General features: G+C 40.0%; 1 protein-coding gene and 1 pseudogene across 1 annotated transcript in view; both read left to right on the top strand.

Annotated features, from left to right (window-relative positions):
- GRID1 (glutamate ionotropic receptor delta type subunit 1) overlaps nucleotides 1-19,274 on the top strand; it is a 1,154,654-nt gene that overhangs the window by 387,757 nt on the left and 747,623 nt on the right. The window lies entirely within an intron of this gene.
- Nucleotides 1-19,274, top strand: part of LOC138148468 (SRR1-like protein) — a 63,919-nt pseudogene that overhangs the window by 22,837 nt on the left and 21,808 nt on the right.

The raw sequence follows: 19,274 nt of genomic DNA, 5'->3' as shown, positions 1-19,274 counted from the left end.
TATATATATATATATATATATATATATATATATATATATATATATATCCTTGTTGTGTCCCTTGCTAAAATGTAATCTCCTTGGTGCAGGAATTGTTTATTTCCTTGTATTTATATCCCTACCACCTAGCATCGTGTCTAGTTCTGAATAAATAATTGATAAATGCTTATTGACCAATGGATTGGTTGATTGGAGAGTTCTAGTGATGGGGTGCTCACTACCTTTTACCCTGGTCCTTTTTACTTTGGGTTGTCTTTTTATGTCAGGAAGTTTTCAATTATGCCTCATGGTGACTTCCCACCCTTCCCCCTAATTCTGCCCTCTAGGATCAATCAGAACCAATTTAATGCTTTTTCCTCTTATCATTCCTTAAAGACCTTGAAGGTAGCTCTCAGCGCTCCCCTGAGTCTTCTCTTCCCCAGTCTACATATCACTAATTCCTTTCACCATTCTACCCATGGTGGAGTCTCCTGTCCTTTCACGGTTCTATATCTGAATGTGCTACAGGTTGTCTGTGTCCTTGCTTATCCTTTAAGACATGCCACAAGAATTCCGCTGATGGCCTGCCCTTATAGGGAGTTATGAACTTGCTGAGCAATGCCAATGGGCAGAAGGAAGCTTTCCCTATCCTGCAGCCCTTGCCTCATCCTTCCCACACAGATCCTTGTACATGAAGTACATCAACTTCCTTTCCCCCCTGTAGCTGGATCAAAGACCAGAGGCTGGTTGGGAGATTTCTCAGGTATTGGGACATTATGTCTCCCCCGAGCTCATCCAGAGGTAAGTAGAGATTTTATGAGCTAAGAGATCCCTGGATGTCTCATCAGAAAATTCACAGGAAGCTGATAAAAGCTGTCGCTCTGGACTCTAATGGAAGATAGACTGGTTATAGCTCTGAATGTTCCACAGAAGCTGATCTCGCTGCCCCTAGAGCCATTCTCAAGTAAGACTTGCTTTACAAGAGAGAATTATTAGGACTGATGCTGTTTTAATCAATGCTCCACTCCAAGAATGTTTCTCATTTATAGCCTCTGGAACACCCGTCTGGTTGGTTGAGCTTCAGGGGAGAGTGATCTAATTAATAAGGTACATTGTATTATTATGGCATTAGTGTAAATTCAACTAATAAATAGTTTTTTTTTCCAGATGAAATGAGTGAGTTTAATTGCTAGGAAACCTATGGAGAACTTAGACAATAACATTTTTTCCTGACTACTGTTTGGGATTTTGTTACTCCATTTAATTACAAAGCAAATGCACTTTGGGGTGTGTTAATTGTAGTGTTTGCCAGAAGACTAAAGTTCATTAAACTCTGAAGTTCACTTAATCCTCCATCATCTCTCCTCTGTGAAACATTACTTGATTCACGAGCTTAAAAAGGAAGAAGCAAAACCCCTACAATAATACAACAGCAAAGCAAAATAAAATAATGGAGGTGTTGATCCTTCCCACACATGCACTATTGTTTCATGGCTTTCAAAGCTTAGATTTCTAGAAGTGAAAAATAGATCAAATCCACAGGATTTTCTACTTCCCAAACATGCCACAGTATCCCATTGGAAGATGAGATATGTGGTAAAATGGGTAGGATGCCAGATTCAGAGTAAAGAAAACCTGAGTTAAAATTCAGGCTCAGACACTTACTAGCAGTGTGACCCTGAGCAAATGCCTTAACCCCTTATTGCCACAGTTTTTTCACCTGTAAAATGGGGATAATAATAGCATTTCCCTCACAAGGTTGCTGTGAGGGTCAAATGAAATCATAACTGTAAAGCACTTAGCACAGTGCCTTAGCACATAGTAAGAATTATGTGATTGTTTGATTATTATTATTATTATTATTATTATTATTAAATTGCCTCTACCATGCAAGGGGTGCTGGTGAAGCCAGGTAACTTTTGTTTTGCTTTTTGGAGAGGGGAAGGTAGGGCTATTGGGGTTAAGTGACTTGCCCATGGTCACACTGCTAGTTTTTGTGTTGTGTTTGAGGCTGGATTTGAACTCAGGTCCTCCTGACTCCAGGGCCAGTGGTGCTCTATTCACTATGCCACCTAGTCGCCACCACCATGTAACTTTCAATGTCTACAATGTTCCACAATATCAGCAAATGGGTCATGGATGTAAGGGAACAAATTAAACTTGGCAGGGACTTCACCATAGAGAGGAGTTGGGGAGGAACTGGATTTGGATTTAGTTGATGTGGTTTTATGGAAATGTCTCTTAGTTATGTGCGCATGGGCAAGTTGCTTCATGTCTCTAAGGGTCAGTTCCCTAATCTTTTAAACAGGAATAATGCATTTGTACTACCTCCCCTCAGGAACATCATGAAGAAAAGACTTTGTAAGCCTTGTATCACCTTCTAAATGGGAGTATTTATTACAGGAAAGTAGCAGGTACATTTTGTCCAGACTTAGGGAAAGTCTCATTGGTCCCCACTGTTTTGGGAGTCAGTATGATATATAGAAGTTGGAATACAGAACACCTAGGTTTGATTTTCACTCTACTTGCTTACTAGCTATGCGACTCCAGGCAAACTAATTCATCTCTCTGTGTCTCAGTTTCCTTAACTTTAAAATGGGGACAGCCTCTAAAGGCTTTTGTCAGGATTAAATGAGATAACGTACTTAAAGTGTTTTGTAAATTCTAAAGTTGCATATAAACACCAGCTATTACTTCTATTTTAAATTGAAGTAAAATATTTTCTTATCCTTGAAAGAATTATACTCTTACATTTTCTTTGTTTAGAAAGGATAGGGATGGATCTTGGACATGTTTATATCTGAAAATATCCAGCAAATTCTTCATTTTCAGAGAGAGAGAGACAGCGAGAGAGAGAGACAGAGAGAGAGAGAGAGAGAGAGAGAGAGAGAGAGAGAGAGAGAGACAGACAGACAGACAGACAGACAGACAGACAGAGACAGACAGAGACAGAGAGAGACAGAGACAGAGACAGAGAGAGACAGAGACAGAGAGACAGAGACAGAGAGACAGAGACAGAGACAGAGAGACAGAGAGAGAGACAGACAGAGAGAGACAGAGAGACAGAGAGAGAGACAGAGAGACAGAGAGAGACAGAAACAGAGAGACAGAGAGAAATTTGTCAATTGAAAAAATTAAAATTAAAATAATAAAAAAAACTAAGGCTGAGAACATGGCTGACCCCAGGGCAGAAAAATACTTCCATTTAGTATTTGAGAGTTGCCTAGAACACTGAGAGATGAAGTAACTTGGCTTGGGTCACATAGCCAGGATATGTTAGAAATAGACTTTGAACCCTATGGTGTTGGCATTCGCTCCACAATGGTGGTTCTCTAGTCATTCTGTTATACTGCTGCTTCTCAACAAGTGAGTTATTCAGAAATAGGAGAGGCTGTCTGGGGATGTAGGTAGATCATAGAGAGGATTCTTGTTCAAGTACAAGTTGGTATAGGTGTCCTCTGAAGTCCCTTCCAACTTAGAGATTTCCCTGGAGGCAAGTGCAAGCCTGGGAGGCCTGGGACATCCATGTTGCATCTGTGGAGTGGGAGCTACCATGATAGAGTGAAATCTCAGTGACTCAGGGTCACTTCAGTGTGGTCAGTTGTTGGCTCACATCCAAAAAAGCAGATTTGACCAGTCCTTGTAAAAGGAACCGAAGGGCAGGAATGATGGGATCAGGGTAGAGAGGCAGAGGATGGAAGAAAAGAAAATGGCCTTGTCACTGAGCGGGAGTCTCTTTTTATAGCCCTACTGAAGTGTTAGATGATTTCCAGCTCTTTGACTTCTGTGAACCCAGCCAAGGTATCGGAATTAAATGCCTGGCCTCCCTGGCCATTGAAGTTTCCCTTGCTGCTCTGTGAGCTAACAATTGACTAATTTTCAAACAAAATGTCTTCAATTTTAATCAGGCTGCCTGAACTTTCTCAAAGGAAGCTGGGCTGACAACCCACCACGTTTCAGGTGCAACATTTTTGTTTCTGCATCTTTGATGTTTAGCGGAATTGCCTGCCACATAGTAGACACTTAACAGATACTTGTTGAATGACCGATAGATTGATCGTCTCAGCTCTGCTGCTTTACAAACTTTGGGGTCTTTGGTAAGTTTCTTATCCCTTCTGGGCTTGGGAGGCCTAAACTGTTAAGTGAAGGGGAATGCTCTGTTGCACTCTGCCTGCTCAGACCACATCTGGAGTATTGGGTTCAGTGTGGGATATCTGAAGGGCATTGACAATGTGGAGTGGGGTGATTTGGGAGGTAGTATATACTAATACACTGGAGGTCTTCAGACAGAGAGAGATGGGATGATCGCTTGTAATGGATGTTCTGGAATCTTTTCTTCAGGCATTACTTGGACTAGATGTCCTCTGATCCCTGTTTCCACCAAAGAGCTTGAGATTTTGCTGTTTCTGGTGATCCTCTATGAGCCCTAGATTTTTCCTTATTGTACTTTTGCATCTTAAATCACACCCTAGGGGATGCTTTCCTGTAATATCCATACCACCTGTACCATCATGGATCTTGGGGACTGAAATATTTCTCATTTTTTCTGGTCTCTTCCCATTACTTGTCCATATGCCTTTCAATGTGGGCATCATCCCCTGTGTCCCATCCTCCGTATTGATGCCAACTTTGAAGTGGTCAGGGTTCCCTTATTTTCCTCCATTTAGGGGATTTTAGCAGATGGCAATCTCAATTTGAGATAATGATAGAAGACAGCAACCAAAATACTCGAGCAATCTTCAACTGCACTTGAAATGCAGTGTCAAAATACAAAAATTACAAATACAAAGAAATACAGGGATAGAAGCGTCCTGTACTCTGCCCTCAACAGACCACACTGGGCATATTGAGTTGAGTCATGTTGGGGAGGGCATTGATCAACTGGAGAATGGTCAGTTGAAGCCAACCAGGATGATGAAAGGGGACATGTTGAAGGAATCAGTGTTCAACACAGGAAAGAGAGGCCTTGAGTGGGAGGTGGAAGGTAGGGCAGATACCATCCTCAGTTGTTTTAACAAAGGGGATCTGAGGCCTGGAGAAGGGGAAGCCTATGGCTATAGAGCTAGTGGCAGAGATGGGAACAGAGCCCAGGTTTCACAGAATCATAGATGTCAATTTTGGAAGGGATTTCATTGGCCTTCTAGTCCAAACGGCACCTGAATAAGCCTCCCTTCTGTGACTTACTAACTTATCAAACCTTTTCCTGAAGACTGTCAGTGAAGAGGAGATTGTTATCTCTTGAGGCAGATAATTCCATTTGGAAAGAGCTCTTAATGTTAATAAAAGTTTTTCCTTACATAAAACAAATTTGTTTCTTTAAAATTTCCACAAATTACGCATAACTTTTCTCTCTGGAGTCAGGCAGATTCCTGATTTTATACTGTAGATTACCAAATACTTGAAGATAACTATCAACTCCACCCTCACTTCCCCCAAATCTTCTCATCTCCAGGTTAAATATCTATAATTCCTGTTTTTCACTCAGTTTTCATGTGGCATGATATAGAGTACTTTCACCATCCTGGCTTGTCACTTCTGAATACTCTCAGTTTGTTAATGGCCTTCCCAGACCACTAGATATGATCTAACCTGGGTAGAGTGCAGTGGGATTCTCACATCTCTAGTCTTTGGCAACATGCCTTTATTATCACATTAGATTTTTTTTTTTTTGCTGATACATCATAATTATATTGAGCTTATGGTTTAGGAGTTCAGTCATGCCTGAATTTTTGTGACCCCATGGACACCATGTGACCCAAAATATCCATGGGGTTTTCTTGGCAATGATAGAGGGGTTTGCTGTTTCCTTCTGCTGTGGATTAAGGTAAACAGAGGTTAAGTGACTTGCCCAGGGTCACACTGTTAGTAAGTGTATGGGGCTGGATTTGAATTTAAGTCTTTCTGACTCTAGGCTATTATTGACTGAGTCCCTTGACTGCCCCTATATTGGGCTTATAGTCTTCTAAAACCCCAAATTGGTTTCAGATGATTTGCCATGTAGCTTCATATTTTCTATTTTTGCCTGCTTCACAACTTTTTTATTGATATATTTTGGTTTCGTGTTACCTAAATTTTTCCCAATGTTTCCCCTTCCCCACCCTCCTGCCCCTTACCAGAGGGTCAACCCATATAACAAAAAATGAGAGGAAAAAGAAAAAAAAATCAGCAAAAGATGATCAATACATCAAAAAGTATAAAAATACATGCAAGGTTCTATAGCTGTAGAGGTCCCACCTCTGTGAAGGGGTAGGGAGGAGAGTGTCTTCTTATATCTCTTCTTTGTGACCAAGCTTGTTCTTGGTAATTCTGCAATATGCTCATTGTTCTTTCCAGATATATTACACTTATGAAGTCAAGTTTCTTTTTTGGACTTAAGTATAAGACTTAGTCTTCATGGGTCAATAGGGTAACAGAATTGGAAGCAATTTCAGAGGTCATCTAGTTCAATCTCCCATTTTACAGATAAAGACACTGAGAACCTTAGGGAGATTGTGAATTGTTCCTAATAAATTCCACCTATATAAGTTAGGTCCAATTTTCTGGTCAAATAAGTTCTTTTTGGAAACAGGCTCCATTAGCCAGGGTGTTATTAATCCTTCCATACTTTGTATTATCTGAAAATTTCATTAGCACCCTATCTAGGCCTTCATCTTAGTCACTGAGAAAAATATTAAGATCCCTAGAGTCAAGCACAGATTTTTTTAAGCATTCCTCTGGATACCTTGTTTCAAGTTACTAATAGTAAATAGCAAACATTTATGTAGTACCTTAAGATTTGGAAAGTGTTTTACAAATGTTATGTCTTTTGATTCTTATAGCATCCCTGGGAAATAGATGATATTATTACCCCCATTTATAGATAAGGAAATAGAGGCAGACAGAGGTTAAGTGACTTGTCCAGTGTTATACAGCTAGTTAAGTAGATTTGAACTCTGCTTTTCCTGACCCTGGGCTCATTGCTCACCAAATTTCCCCTACTGGACAAAATGATACCAAACCATCGACTACTCTTTGGATCTGACTAAGAAATCAACTTTAAGTCTGACCAATTGTACTCTTATTTTGTTCATATACCTTCATTTTTTCCCAAGGAAAGATCTTATAAAACATTTTTTTCTAAAAGCTTTCCCCAGACTATCAGTCTAACTACATTGTGAAATATATAGATGAGGTTTAGTCTGTTTTATTGGCTCATTCCAGATGCCATGCTAACTCTTTGTGATGACCATTTCTTTTTGTTAGTTATTCACTATCCATTTCTTGAAAAATATGTTGTAGATTCTAGAAAAGGGGTGCTTAGACTTTTTGTGTTTCATGGGGAACATTTTGGTCTTCTGCCAAAGTCTGTGGACACTTTAGAATAATGTTTTTAAATGAATAACATAAAATAGAAGACTAATTATATCAAAATAAAAAAAGTTCACAAATCCTAGATTATGAACTACTGCCCCGAAATCTGGAAATTCATCCTCCTCCCCTGTAGCGGCAAGCACCCCAAGTGCGTCCTCAGGGTTTGCTGCTACCACAGGTTCTTGGATCTGCTTTGATAAAGGAAAGCAACTCAAAATGGGTTAACAAGCTTACTTTAATCAGTCAGATGTATATCATTTACCTAGTTCAGGGGAAAAAGATCAGCACCCCGAACTTCAGAACATACAGACAGAATTATCAAGACAGAAACAGATCAAATAGACAGTTTTCCAAACTGTCCAACCATTACATCCATACCCAGTCAACATCTGGGTTTCCACATCTGGGTTTTTTCAAAGCCGGGGGACTATCAACAACGGCTTCCCAGAATTCAGATCAAATCACAGAACACTTCTCAAAGTGAGTCCCAAAACAAAGCTACACATCAGGGCTTATATAGCCTTCTCCTGGCTCAGAGAATGTAACAACCTTATTGACCCACTGGCCAATCAAAAAGTATCTACTGAAAAACAAGCCTCCCTCCCCAGGCTTCAGGTGCATTTTAGCCTAGGGGCAGGGAAGATCTTCCAAATTTGCATTCCCATTACATCCCCTGCCTCAGGAACAGAATTCAGGATTACTGACATATCCTACTTTTGAAAATTGAAATGCCACTTGACCTTCTCCATCGATGAGGCATATTATCCATTCACAATGATCTTTCAAATATCACTGGTAGTGATTCAGAAATTGTATTTGAGGGGTAGGTCTAAAGCACCAGCCCTGAAGTCTGGAGGATCTGAGTTCAAATTTGACCTCAGGCACTTGCTAATTGTATGACCCTGGCAAAGTCACTTAACCCTGCTTGCCTCTCCTCCCCCCCAAAAACAACAACAATAACTAAAATCATATCTTTCAGTTCTTTCAGTAATAGAGGATAAAATTCATCTAGACTAGGTAACCTAAACTCTTCAAGGATAGTTAGGTATTTCTCTTTTTTTTCCTTTTCTTCCATTTTCTTTTTCTTTGTTTTTTAATTTAAATGCTTTATTAACTGCTGATTTACATCATTCGTTTCCGCCAGATTTTGAGTTACAAATTTTCTCCCCGTCTTTCCCCCACCCATCCCCCAAAACAGCAGTCCCACAGGATATCCCCACCTCCAATCTGCTCTCTCCCATATTTTCTCCCATACCCATTTCAACTTTTCCAGTGGATCTCTATGCCTCAGTGCCTGTATATCTTTTTCCTTAATTACATGTAAGATGGTATTAATAATAGTATATATGTATACATACACACACACACACACACACATATATATATATATTTGAATATTTGATTTTAAAACTTTCAATTCCAGATTCATTCCCTCCCCCTCCCCCCCGCCACCCACCCCCACTGGGGGGACAAGCAGTTCAGTATAGGTTGTACATGTGTGGCTAATGCAAAACAATAACATAGTAGATGTATTGTAAAAGACTGACTATATTTCCCTCCCTCCTATCCCACCTCCCACTTGTTCTATTCTCTACTTTGATCCTGTCCCTTTTCAAAAGTGGGTGCTTCCAACTTCCCTCCCCCCCAGCCTGCCCTCCCTTCCATCATCCCCCCTCACATCCCCTTCCCCCCCTATTCTCCTGGAGGGTGAGATCCCCTATTTAGTGTGTATTTCCCTCCCTTCTCAAGCCAGATTCAATAGGAATAAGGTTGACCTATTCCCTTTTGCCTTCCTATTCTTCCCCTCCATTGTAACCCTTTTCCCTTGCCTCTTCTGTATGAGATAGTTTGCCTCTGTCTCTCCCCATCTCCTCTCATTATATTCCTCTTACCTCTTAATTTCACCTTTTAAGTATCATCCCTTCCTGTTAAATTGGTCCCGTGCCCTCTATCTATGTATACCTGTAAACGTATATACACACATTCACATATGTATTCATATGCCCGCATACCCTCATATAAAGACATATATATATATATATTTCTAATCCCTTCAACTACTGAGAAAAGTTTCATAGGTTACAATTATTGTTTTTCCATGTAGGAATGTTAATAGTTCAACTTTGGCCAGGTGGCTCAGTGAGCAAGAGCACCGGCCCCAGTGCCGGTACGACCCGGATCAAATCCGGGCCCAGACACTCAGCACCACACCCAGAAACAATAACTGGCCATGCAACCCCGAACAAGCCACTCAACCCTGATTGCTTAAAAAAATAGTTCAACTTTGGTAAGTTCCTTATGATTTCTTTTCCCTGTTTACCTTCTCATGCTTCTCTTGCTTCTTGTATCTGAATGTCAAATTTTCTATTCAACTCTGGTTTTTTCAGCAAGAATGCTTGAAAGTCCTGTATTCCACTGAATGACCATATTTTCCCTGAAACATGATACTCAGTTTTGCTGGGTAGGTGACTCTTGGTTTTAATCCCAGCTCCCTTGACCTCTGGAATATCACATTCCAGGCCCTTCGATCCCTCAGTCTAGAAGCTGCCAGATCCTGGGTTATCCTGATTGTGTTTCCACAATATTCAAATTGTTTCTTCCTGGCTGCTTGCAATATTCTCTCCTTAATCTGGGAATTCCGGAACCTGGCTATAATATTCCTAGGAGTTTTCTTTTTGGGATCTTTTTCAGGAGGTGATCGGTGGATTCTTTCAACCTCTATTTTGCCCTCTGCTTCTAAAACATCAGGACAGTTTTCTTTGAGAACTTCCTGGAGGATGCTTTCCAGGCTCTTTGGTCATGGCTCTCAGGCAGTCCAATAATTTTTAAATTATCTCTCCTGGATCTATTTTCCAGGTCAGTGGTTTTTCCCATGAGATATTTCACCTTGCGTTCTATTCTTTCATTTGTTTGGATCTGTTTAACAGCATCTTGATTTCTCATAAAGTCATTAGCTTCCATTTGCTCCAATCTAATTCTGAAGCAATGATTCTCCTCAGTGAGCTTTTGAGATTCTTTTTCCATCTGGCAAATTCTACTTTTTAAGGCATTCTTCTCCTCATTGCGTTTTTGAGCCTCCTTTGCCATTTGAGTCAGTCTGTTTTTTAAGGTATTATTCTTCAGTCAGGCTGTTGACTCTCATTTCATAATTTTCTTGCATTGTTCTCATTTCTCTTCCCAATTTTTCCTCCACTTCTCTTATCTGCTTCTTAAGGTCCTCCATGGCCTGTAACCAGCTTGTATTTTCCTTTGAAGCTTTTGGTGCAGGAGTTCTGACTTCACTGTTTTTCTCCTGTTCCATGCCTTGCTCCTTCTTATACCCAAAATAGGAGTGTAATGTTGGAATCTTCTGTCTGCTTTGTTTCCTTTGCCTGCTCATTTTGCCACTCAATGATTTGACTTTTGGGCTTTTTGCCACAGTAGGACTCTGCCACCAGACAGGGGAGTTTTCGTCCCAAATGCTGGGGTTTTCTCAGCTGCCGGAGGTATTAGATGGGTGCCCTCTCTGAGGTCTCCACACGCTCTGGCAAGCTGGACACACACCCCAGGACCTCCACCCTAGACTGCAATCCAGATCCAAGCAGGTTAAAGCAAGAGCGATGACCCCTCAGACTGGTGCTTGGTCCCCCTACACTCTGCAGACCAGGAGCTGAAGCCGCCACGTGGCACTGGCAGGCTGTGCTGGTGTCTCAGCGGTTTCTCGCTCCGGGTGTAAAAGCCATGCACTCCCACTTCCTGGGTCCCAAAGTCCAGACTGCACTGGCCTCTCACCTTGTCCTTCGCATCTATGTATTGATAAATCTGGAAACGGCCACAGCTGCTGCTGATCTGGAGTCCCTCTGGCTGGTGGCTGGTCAGGCCCGCCCTGGGGCTAAAGCCTCGGATTGGGGCTGGGCTCAGCTCCCAGAGCACTGCACTGGCCAATTCCTGCCGGCCTGCCGGGCTGTCCTCAGTGGGAGGTTAGCTTCTCTGTGTCATTCTGTGGGTTCTGCAGCTCTAGGTATTTCTTTAAAGGATGCTTCACCACCTGAGGATCAGCTTCCTAGTGACCATCTTTTCCAGTTCAAAGATCATTCCTTTTGTTAGATAAGACAGAAATAAGATAAGTAATGAGAATCCTGATGTCTGGCATCAGTAATTGTTTCATCTACTTTGGACACATCTGGGCAACAAAGTGAGTGGATATTGAACTTGGAGTCAGAAGGACCTGGCTTTAAATCCTGCATAAGACACTTAGTGTACAAGTGTGGGCTAATCACTCACATTAACTTTTTTCAGCTATAAAGTGAAGAATTCTTTTTTTAGGTAATCAAGGTGAAGTGACTTACCAAGGGTTACAGAGCTAGTAAGTATCTAAGCCACATTTGAATTCAGATCCTCTGACTCAAGACTCAGTGCTCTGTCCATTATATCACCTAGCTGCCCTTAAAATGAAGATTAATAGCATCTACGTCACAAAGCTGTGGTGAGGAGAAAATGAGGGGGACATTAATATGAACTATGATTATTGTTAAGTATAGCCAGCATTTTTAAAATGCTTTAATTTTTGCCAAATACTTTATATATATCATCTTATTATACTTCTATGAGGCAGGTACTATTATCATCCCCTTTTTATTTTTTTAGATTTTTCTTTTTGCTATTTGGAGGGGGGAAGGCAGGGCAATTGGGGTTAAGTGACTTGCCCAAGGTCATGCAGCTAGTTTTATTATAAGTATTTTAATATTTTATTATAAGTGTCTGAGTCTGGATTTGAACTGAGGTCCTCTGGACTCCAGGGCTGGTGCTCTATTCACTGTGTCACCTAGCCACCCCTATTATCTCCTTTTTACAGGTGAGGAAACTGAGGCTGAGAGAAGTTAAGTGACTTGCCCAGGCTCACAGACATATGTAAATGTAGAAAACAGCATTTGAATTCAGGTCTTCCCAACTCTAACTCCAGCATGCTAACCATTATGCTACTGACTTACTTGTTTTCTCAGGCAGCAGTCCTGTCTTTTCTTCTGTTTTCTCTTTATGCCAAGGTAACTAACAGTCTGCCATCTTTCTTCACCACTTTTTGTTTCTCCTTAGCTTTTCTTGTCAAGCTCAAACTATTCTGAGATTAATCACTCCTAATACTATTCTTAAAAGACCATAGAACAATAACAACTATTCTCCATTATGTATCCTTGCTCCATTTTTTCTTTATTAGAAAAAAAAGTTGATTGATGAATTCCCTATACATGCACATTAGTCTGTTTAGGCAATCTCCACCTTTTCTCCTCATTTAAATTGTTTTTCTTTGGGTCCTCAGAATTTCATTCCTGAGTACTTCTTGCAATGGAAAGAAAGAAGGGTTTAAAGTCAAACATCCTATATTTAAATGCCAGTTCTGTTACTTAAACCTGTGTGATTTTGGACATGCTATTTAGCCTATCTGGGTCTCAGTACCTCATCCATAAAATGAGGGATTTGTATGAGATAGGCTGTAAGATTTCTTTCCATCTCTATTTCTATGATTTTATGCAACTCCAAATGCCTTTTCCCTCAACATTCCATTTGGCTATTAAAGATATAGCAAAAATATTTGTAGTCTCTATGGGAGTCTTTTCAACTAGGTGTTACATCTATACTATATTTAGCCTATTGAGATCTCAAATGTACGTGTATGGTTTTTTGGTAATTCTTTCTAAAATCTAAGAAGCATGTCAATATATTTGTTTCTTCTTTTTCTGTCAAATATGTTTATATAGAATGGTCATTTTACCGTAAGTTTCCATTCTAGCAACCAGTTATTACCTGTTGGTAAGAACCCTCCAATTTTTCCTCCCTCCCACCTTTTGACAGATGATAATATTATTAAGGCAAATAAGAAATTCCTAGCTCTTTTACTTTAGGGAGAGAGAAGAGGAATGGAAACAGAGACAGAGGTGTCCAGATTACTGGATTGCTGGACATCGCAGTAGTAATGGGTCAGGCTTGTGGTCTTTTCCCCACCTTTCTCATCTATTTCACCTTTTTGCCTCAGAATGTGCTGCAATAACAATATAGTTTCTGTTTCTGTCTCCATCACCTCCAGCCAAATACTTTTACCCAGGATTTCATCCTTTGGTTCCAGAATTTCCTCATGTGTATAAAGCTCCTTAATATAAAAGCTATTCCTTCTTTATCCCTTTTACATTTTTCAGTTCTTTTGGCATAAGATACATTCATCCAAAGCCATTTTACAATCTTGGGTCTCATCTCATTCAAACTTGGTCATACCTAAGATTCTAATTTACCTCATTGTGTTGGGATCTCTACTTAACCTTGATTACTAACTGATATTTTGTGCATTTGTGTATTGATCTCTGTGCTTATGGCTTTTACCTCTTATTCTTGGTCTAGGGCCCTTTGAACTCAAAGTATACCTACCTGTGACTTTTTGTCCCACTATTTTGAGAGGTCTTCTGTGTACGTGAACTAGTGTCTCACATCCTATTTGCAAACACAGCAATATGAACCAGCAGTTGCCCTGTGACATAGATTTCGGGTATGTGAGAGGAGAAGACATTTGTCTGCCCCTATAGAGGAATGGTGGAGGTGGTTTGAAGAAATGGATTGAAGGCTGAAAGCAAAGCATTCGACCTTTCATGGCCTTTCATGCAAATCACAGTAGCTCCCCTGATCAAGGTGAATCAAATGCTTTATATTCCTGGAGTTCTGCCTACAGATAGCCCTGACCAATGCTGCTGAGGCTATGCTTAGGGGATCTGTCTGACACTGAAGGTTTGCTTAAGCAAACTCAGCCTCAGCAAAACTGACCTACTCCTCTGGGTCTGGTGTTCTATATTTGATTAATGTTTGTTTGCCAAATTGGAAGCAAACATTTAAATGTCTGGATAGTGGGCTGCTTGCCTTGGGAAATTACATTGGTCTTTAAAAAAGAAAAAGAAAATAATGTCTTTGGATTCAGAGGGTCTGGGTTCAAATTCTACCTCTGATGACACTCATTAATTGTGTGACCTTAGACTAGACTTAACCTCTGAAATCCTTGGTTTCCTAATCTGTGATGGATTGTACTAGTGGCTTCTAAATTCTCTTCCAACCTAAGATATATAATCCTTGTAATCCCAAGCTTCTCTATAAAAATGTCCAAACTTTCACCACTAATATTCTGGTGATTTTTTTGTCTTCCAGTGATGAAATGTCAAAATCTATGAAAAATTAAATCAGATTAAACAAAGAGCAATGTAGAGGTGCATGATGGACATGACCAGGCTGTAATACATTACACATATATTTTACCAGAGGGGGTAATGTAAATGTTTGAGTGAAAAAGGACATGTCCCAGTCACATGGAGTGAGTGAGGGATAACTGATGTGCAGCCTGTGTGCTCCACTGGTATCCATGTGATGTCAAGAGAACTCAAGAGGGACCCTCAACTTATATGAAAGACCCCCTCTAGTGAATTTGTGGGAGGACATAGGTTAGAGTCCCATAGGTTGGGCAGGCATGGATGGGTTTTGAACTGTCTGACTAAAAGAAACAACACATTGGTGAGGTTACATCCTTTGGCATTGTCAGAATTCACTTACCTGAAGTCAGATCATTGGTGAGGTCACGGATCATTTGGGTTTTTTTTTTTTTGAGTAATAGAATTCACTTGACTACAGCCAGATCTTTTCTTTTTAGGATGTCTGTCCATTGATCCTAGAATACTAGATATTAGCATGGTAGAAATGGAATCCTGTAGATAATCCTGTAATCAAGATAGTGGGGACTACTGTTTCCAGTGGAGATGCAAGAAGTATGGTGGAATAAGGGAGATGAAGAAGGATCAAAGAAAATAAGACAATACTTGGGCAGTGAGAGGGAAGAGAAAGGATAAAACAAAGAATGGAGAGAAAGAAGAGGAGAAGGAAGGTGGAGGGGAGAGGGAAAAGGGGCAAGAAGAGGAGAGGAAAGGGGAGAAGGAAGAGGAGGGAGAAGAGGAAGAGAGAAGGGAAAGGAGGAAGAAGAGAAAGGATAAATAAGAAGGGAAGATGAAGGGAGAGGATGAGGAGAAGAAAGGAAAAAAGGAGGAAGAAGAGGAGGAGGAGAAGGAAGAAAAGGAGGAAGAGAAAATGGAGAAGGAAAAGGAAGAATAGGGCAGGGAAAAGGAGCAGGAGGAAGAATAGGAAAGAAATAACAAAAAGGAAGAGTGTTCAGGGTTATGTACAAGAATTCTGAAAATCTATTCCAAGAAATATGGCATACTGGCAAAAACACTAGCCCAAGAGCCTGGAAAGTCAAGTTTTTGTCTTTGTTAATTATTTCCTGTAAAACTATGATCAACTCATTTCAAATGATCATACATTTATGATCTCCCACTGGAGGGAGAGCTTAGAGATCATTCTTCCCCTGAAAGAACATAAACTTGAGGGCAGATTGAATTTTTGTATTTACATCTTATGTGCCCAGTGATAAGGCATATCATGGTCTTGACAAATGCTTGTTGATTAAAAAAATTGTTATTAAATTTATTAAATTTACTCATTCTCCTCTAGTTCCCTTATTTTGTAAATGAGAAAAAGTCCTAGCAGGAGAGATTTGCCCATGGTCACATGGAATGAGTGGCAGAGCTTGGAAATGAACCAAATCCACCGATTCACAATCCAGCTCTCTTCTCTGCTCTGTTGAATCTTCAAATTCTCCTATCTATAGAACAGGAAGTGACTTCTGTTGGCATAACACTCAACCATTTACAAAGTGATTTCTTCATAGTGATAATAGTAAATATTTACATAGCATTTTAAAATTTGCTAAGTGTTTACATATATTATCTCATTTGATCTGATAGAAATTTATTCCATTGGTTGTTACCTGTGATTTCTCTGAACCATCTAAAACCTGTTCTCCCTAAATGGAAGGCACATTACCTAGTGTTTCTGGTTATTCAACCAATCCCATACTTACTTCTCTCTAGCATCATCTCATGCACATTTCTCTACCTTGTTCGGAGTGACAACCATAGAGACTTTGTCAAATGCCTTGATGAGAGTCAGACATAAAATGTTTATTGAATCCCCATGATTTACCTAGCTGGTTATTCTGTCATAGAAGAAAATGGATTTATAGTGTTGTGACTAGCTCTAGATAAAAACCATTCTGATTCTTGTTGACCACTGCTTCTTCTGTTTACTGCCCCAAAATCTTTAAATATGCTTCCCCAAATTTTGCCAGGAATAAAAATCAAACTTGTTAGGTCAGAGTTTTAATGCTCTACTTTCTTCCTTTTTTGTAGGGAGAGGGGATTAGGACATTTGATTATCCATGTCTATTTTTTATTCAATTCATACTTTACAGAGTGACAAAAATGATCTTAAGAATCAAGTTTTATTTCCTTACTTTTTTGCACCAACTTCTTTAGTCACTTCTTCTTGATCCTTGGATAATAAAAAGAAAATCCCTGGTTTGACACTCAAAACCAATCCAGACAGAACAAAATAGCAGCAACACACACATCCTTTAATCATCAAATGACACTCATTTAAGATAACTATATTAATCAAGATCTCACAGGAAATAATGGATATAGATCTGTATTTAAAGAAAACTGGCACCATCAGAAGTCAACTTCAATTCCAGGGTTTCTCCTTGAAGTTTGGTTTTCTAACTACTCCTTTGCTGAACTTTGGAGGTGAATCATAAATGATAGACTTTTCCTAATCCGGGCACAATCTTCCATCCCCTTACTATCCTGGCCACCCTTCTCAAGGGTCCTCTCCTGCTTGCAAATGTCCTTCCTTCAATGTTATGACCAGCATTGAACATAATCCCCCAGATTTGGCAGGGGAAGAGTTCAGCAGGCCTCTCTCCTCTCTGCTTCTAACATCATGCCTCTCAATGCAGACAAAAATCACATTAGCTTTCCTTTTGTCTGCCATGTCACACTGTTGACTAATACTGGGTTTGCCATCCATCAAAACCCTCAGACATTTTTCTAAGGCTCTGCTCTCTTACCAGGCTACCCAGACCTTCCATTTACAAAGTTGATTTCTGAAACCAAGTGCCAGATTTTGCATTTATCTCTATTAAATTTCACTTGACCACATTTGGCTCATTGTTCTAGCCCATTGAAATATTTTTGGATACTGGTCCCATCAACCAAGTATTAAATATCCCTTCTGTCTTTGTGTGAAAACTTGATAACTAACTTGTCTATGATGCCATCCAGTTCACTTATGAAAATGTGGAACAGGACAAAAGCAAGAACAGAGCCTTGCGGTGTTCCATTAGGATCTACTTCACTTATTGGCATTCATTCATTAACTACCATTATTTTGGGGTCTGGTCATCCACCCAGATGCCAATTTCTTTATATAATATACTGTAGCCAACCTTCAATTTTATCAGCAAGGCTATTGTGAGAGACTTGGGTAGTACCTGGAGAAGCCCATGCTATTTCTTTAACCCATCAGTTCTAGTTACTTCGTAAAAAAATGAAATGAGATTAGTCTGGCATGACCTGTTCTTAATGAGCCCATGCTGACTTATAGTCTTCTTTATTTTCCTTTATAGGAGCTCACAACCCATCCCTTTGATGATGCATTTTATATTTTTGCCAAGGATCTATGCCCAGCTGAACACTACGAGTTGACAATTCTTTCGGAAATCTAGGACTCCATTTCCTAATTTTCTATCCCATGTTGTGTCTCGTTCCCTGAGATTTCTGAAGAAATCAACAACAGTGGTTCAGCAATCACGTCTACAGAGTACCCTAACCCAAACAATTGATTAATAAATGCTTGATGATTGATTGGTTGATTTCTTTTTCTTTGGGGTTGCAGATCACTCAGGTCAGGTGACTTCAACTGACTGAGAGCACTAAAGCAATTTATCATCATTTTTTTTCCCAAAGGAATAATTTCTCTAAGGTGCTTTGCAAACCCTGAAGCATTTTATAAGCATCAACTATCATCACTATCATCATCATCATGGGGTTAGATTCTCCATCAATAATTTTTGTTCCACCTTTCCCAGTGTGCAGTTTGTTCTCGGTGGAGGATCCAGAAGGAAAATAGAACGGAGTATTATGCTTTCTTCTGATAATTTTTCATTCCTTATTTTCTACTCTTACTGTGCCCAATGTAGCCATAGAGTCATAGAAATGTTTTTTTCTCTTGTCCTTAGCATTCCTTCTGAGCGGAAGCATGCTCTAGGTCTCTGCATTCTCAGAATAATTCTTGCAGGAACATGGCATTCTTTTGCATTCCTACTCGGTTACCTGCTCCTGTTTTCATCTTCTATACACATTCTATGAAAAATTGCGTTATTCAATAAAGTACCTGTGCAGCCACATCAGTCTCCTTAGACAGCTCCCCCTTTCTTTTCTTGTAGAAAATATTTTCATTTACATCCTCAGAATTTCATTTTTTTAGAGTCTATTGAGCAGATTGTTAAGGATCTCAGGCAACAGGATCCTACCTGTCCTTTACTGAATACTTGGAAATCTGCTCCTTCCCTCCACATCCAACCCCCCACAACACACACTTCAAAGTCAGATTATACCTAGCTTTCTCCTGATTATTATTCATATCCTCATGTGATTCCTGTCATTTCCACTTTACCAATGAGATCAATATTATTCAGAACCAGACCCAGAAGAGAAGTCTCCACTATTGTTAAGTTGGCATGCCCTCCTATCCCATCCATCTTGCATGCATGCCCCAGACAATGTGTGCTGGGCAGAACTTTTGACTTGGAGTTAGGAGTGACCAGTAAGGCAGGTACATTCATCACTCAATTTCATGGATAAGGAATTCGAGGCTGAGTTGAAATGGAGGTCTCAGGAGATGTGGAGCTGAAGAGACCCAGAAGGCAGAATACCAGAGTTCATTGAGGATGTTAGTAGGAATGATGACAGGGAACAGAAGAGAGAGAGAGAGAGACAGAGAGAGAGAGAGAGAGACAGAGAGAGAGAGAGAGAGAGAGAGAGAGA

The sequence above is a fragment of the Petaurus breviceps genome, unplaced genomic scaffold, assembly GCF_028583685.1.
Source record: "Petaurus breviceps papuanus isolate PSGF00001 unplaced genomic scaffold, PetGlider_PUasm1.0 90825, whole genome shotgun sequence".
NCBI classification, from domain to species: Eukaryota; Metazoa; Chordata; class Mammalia; order Diprotodontia; family Petauridae; genus Petaurus; species Petaurus breviceps.
This window is presented reverse-complemented; position numbering and strand designations above follow the sequence as displayed.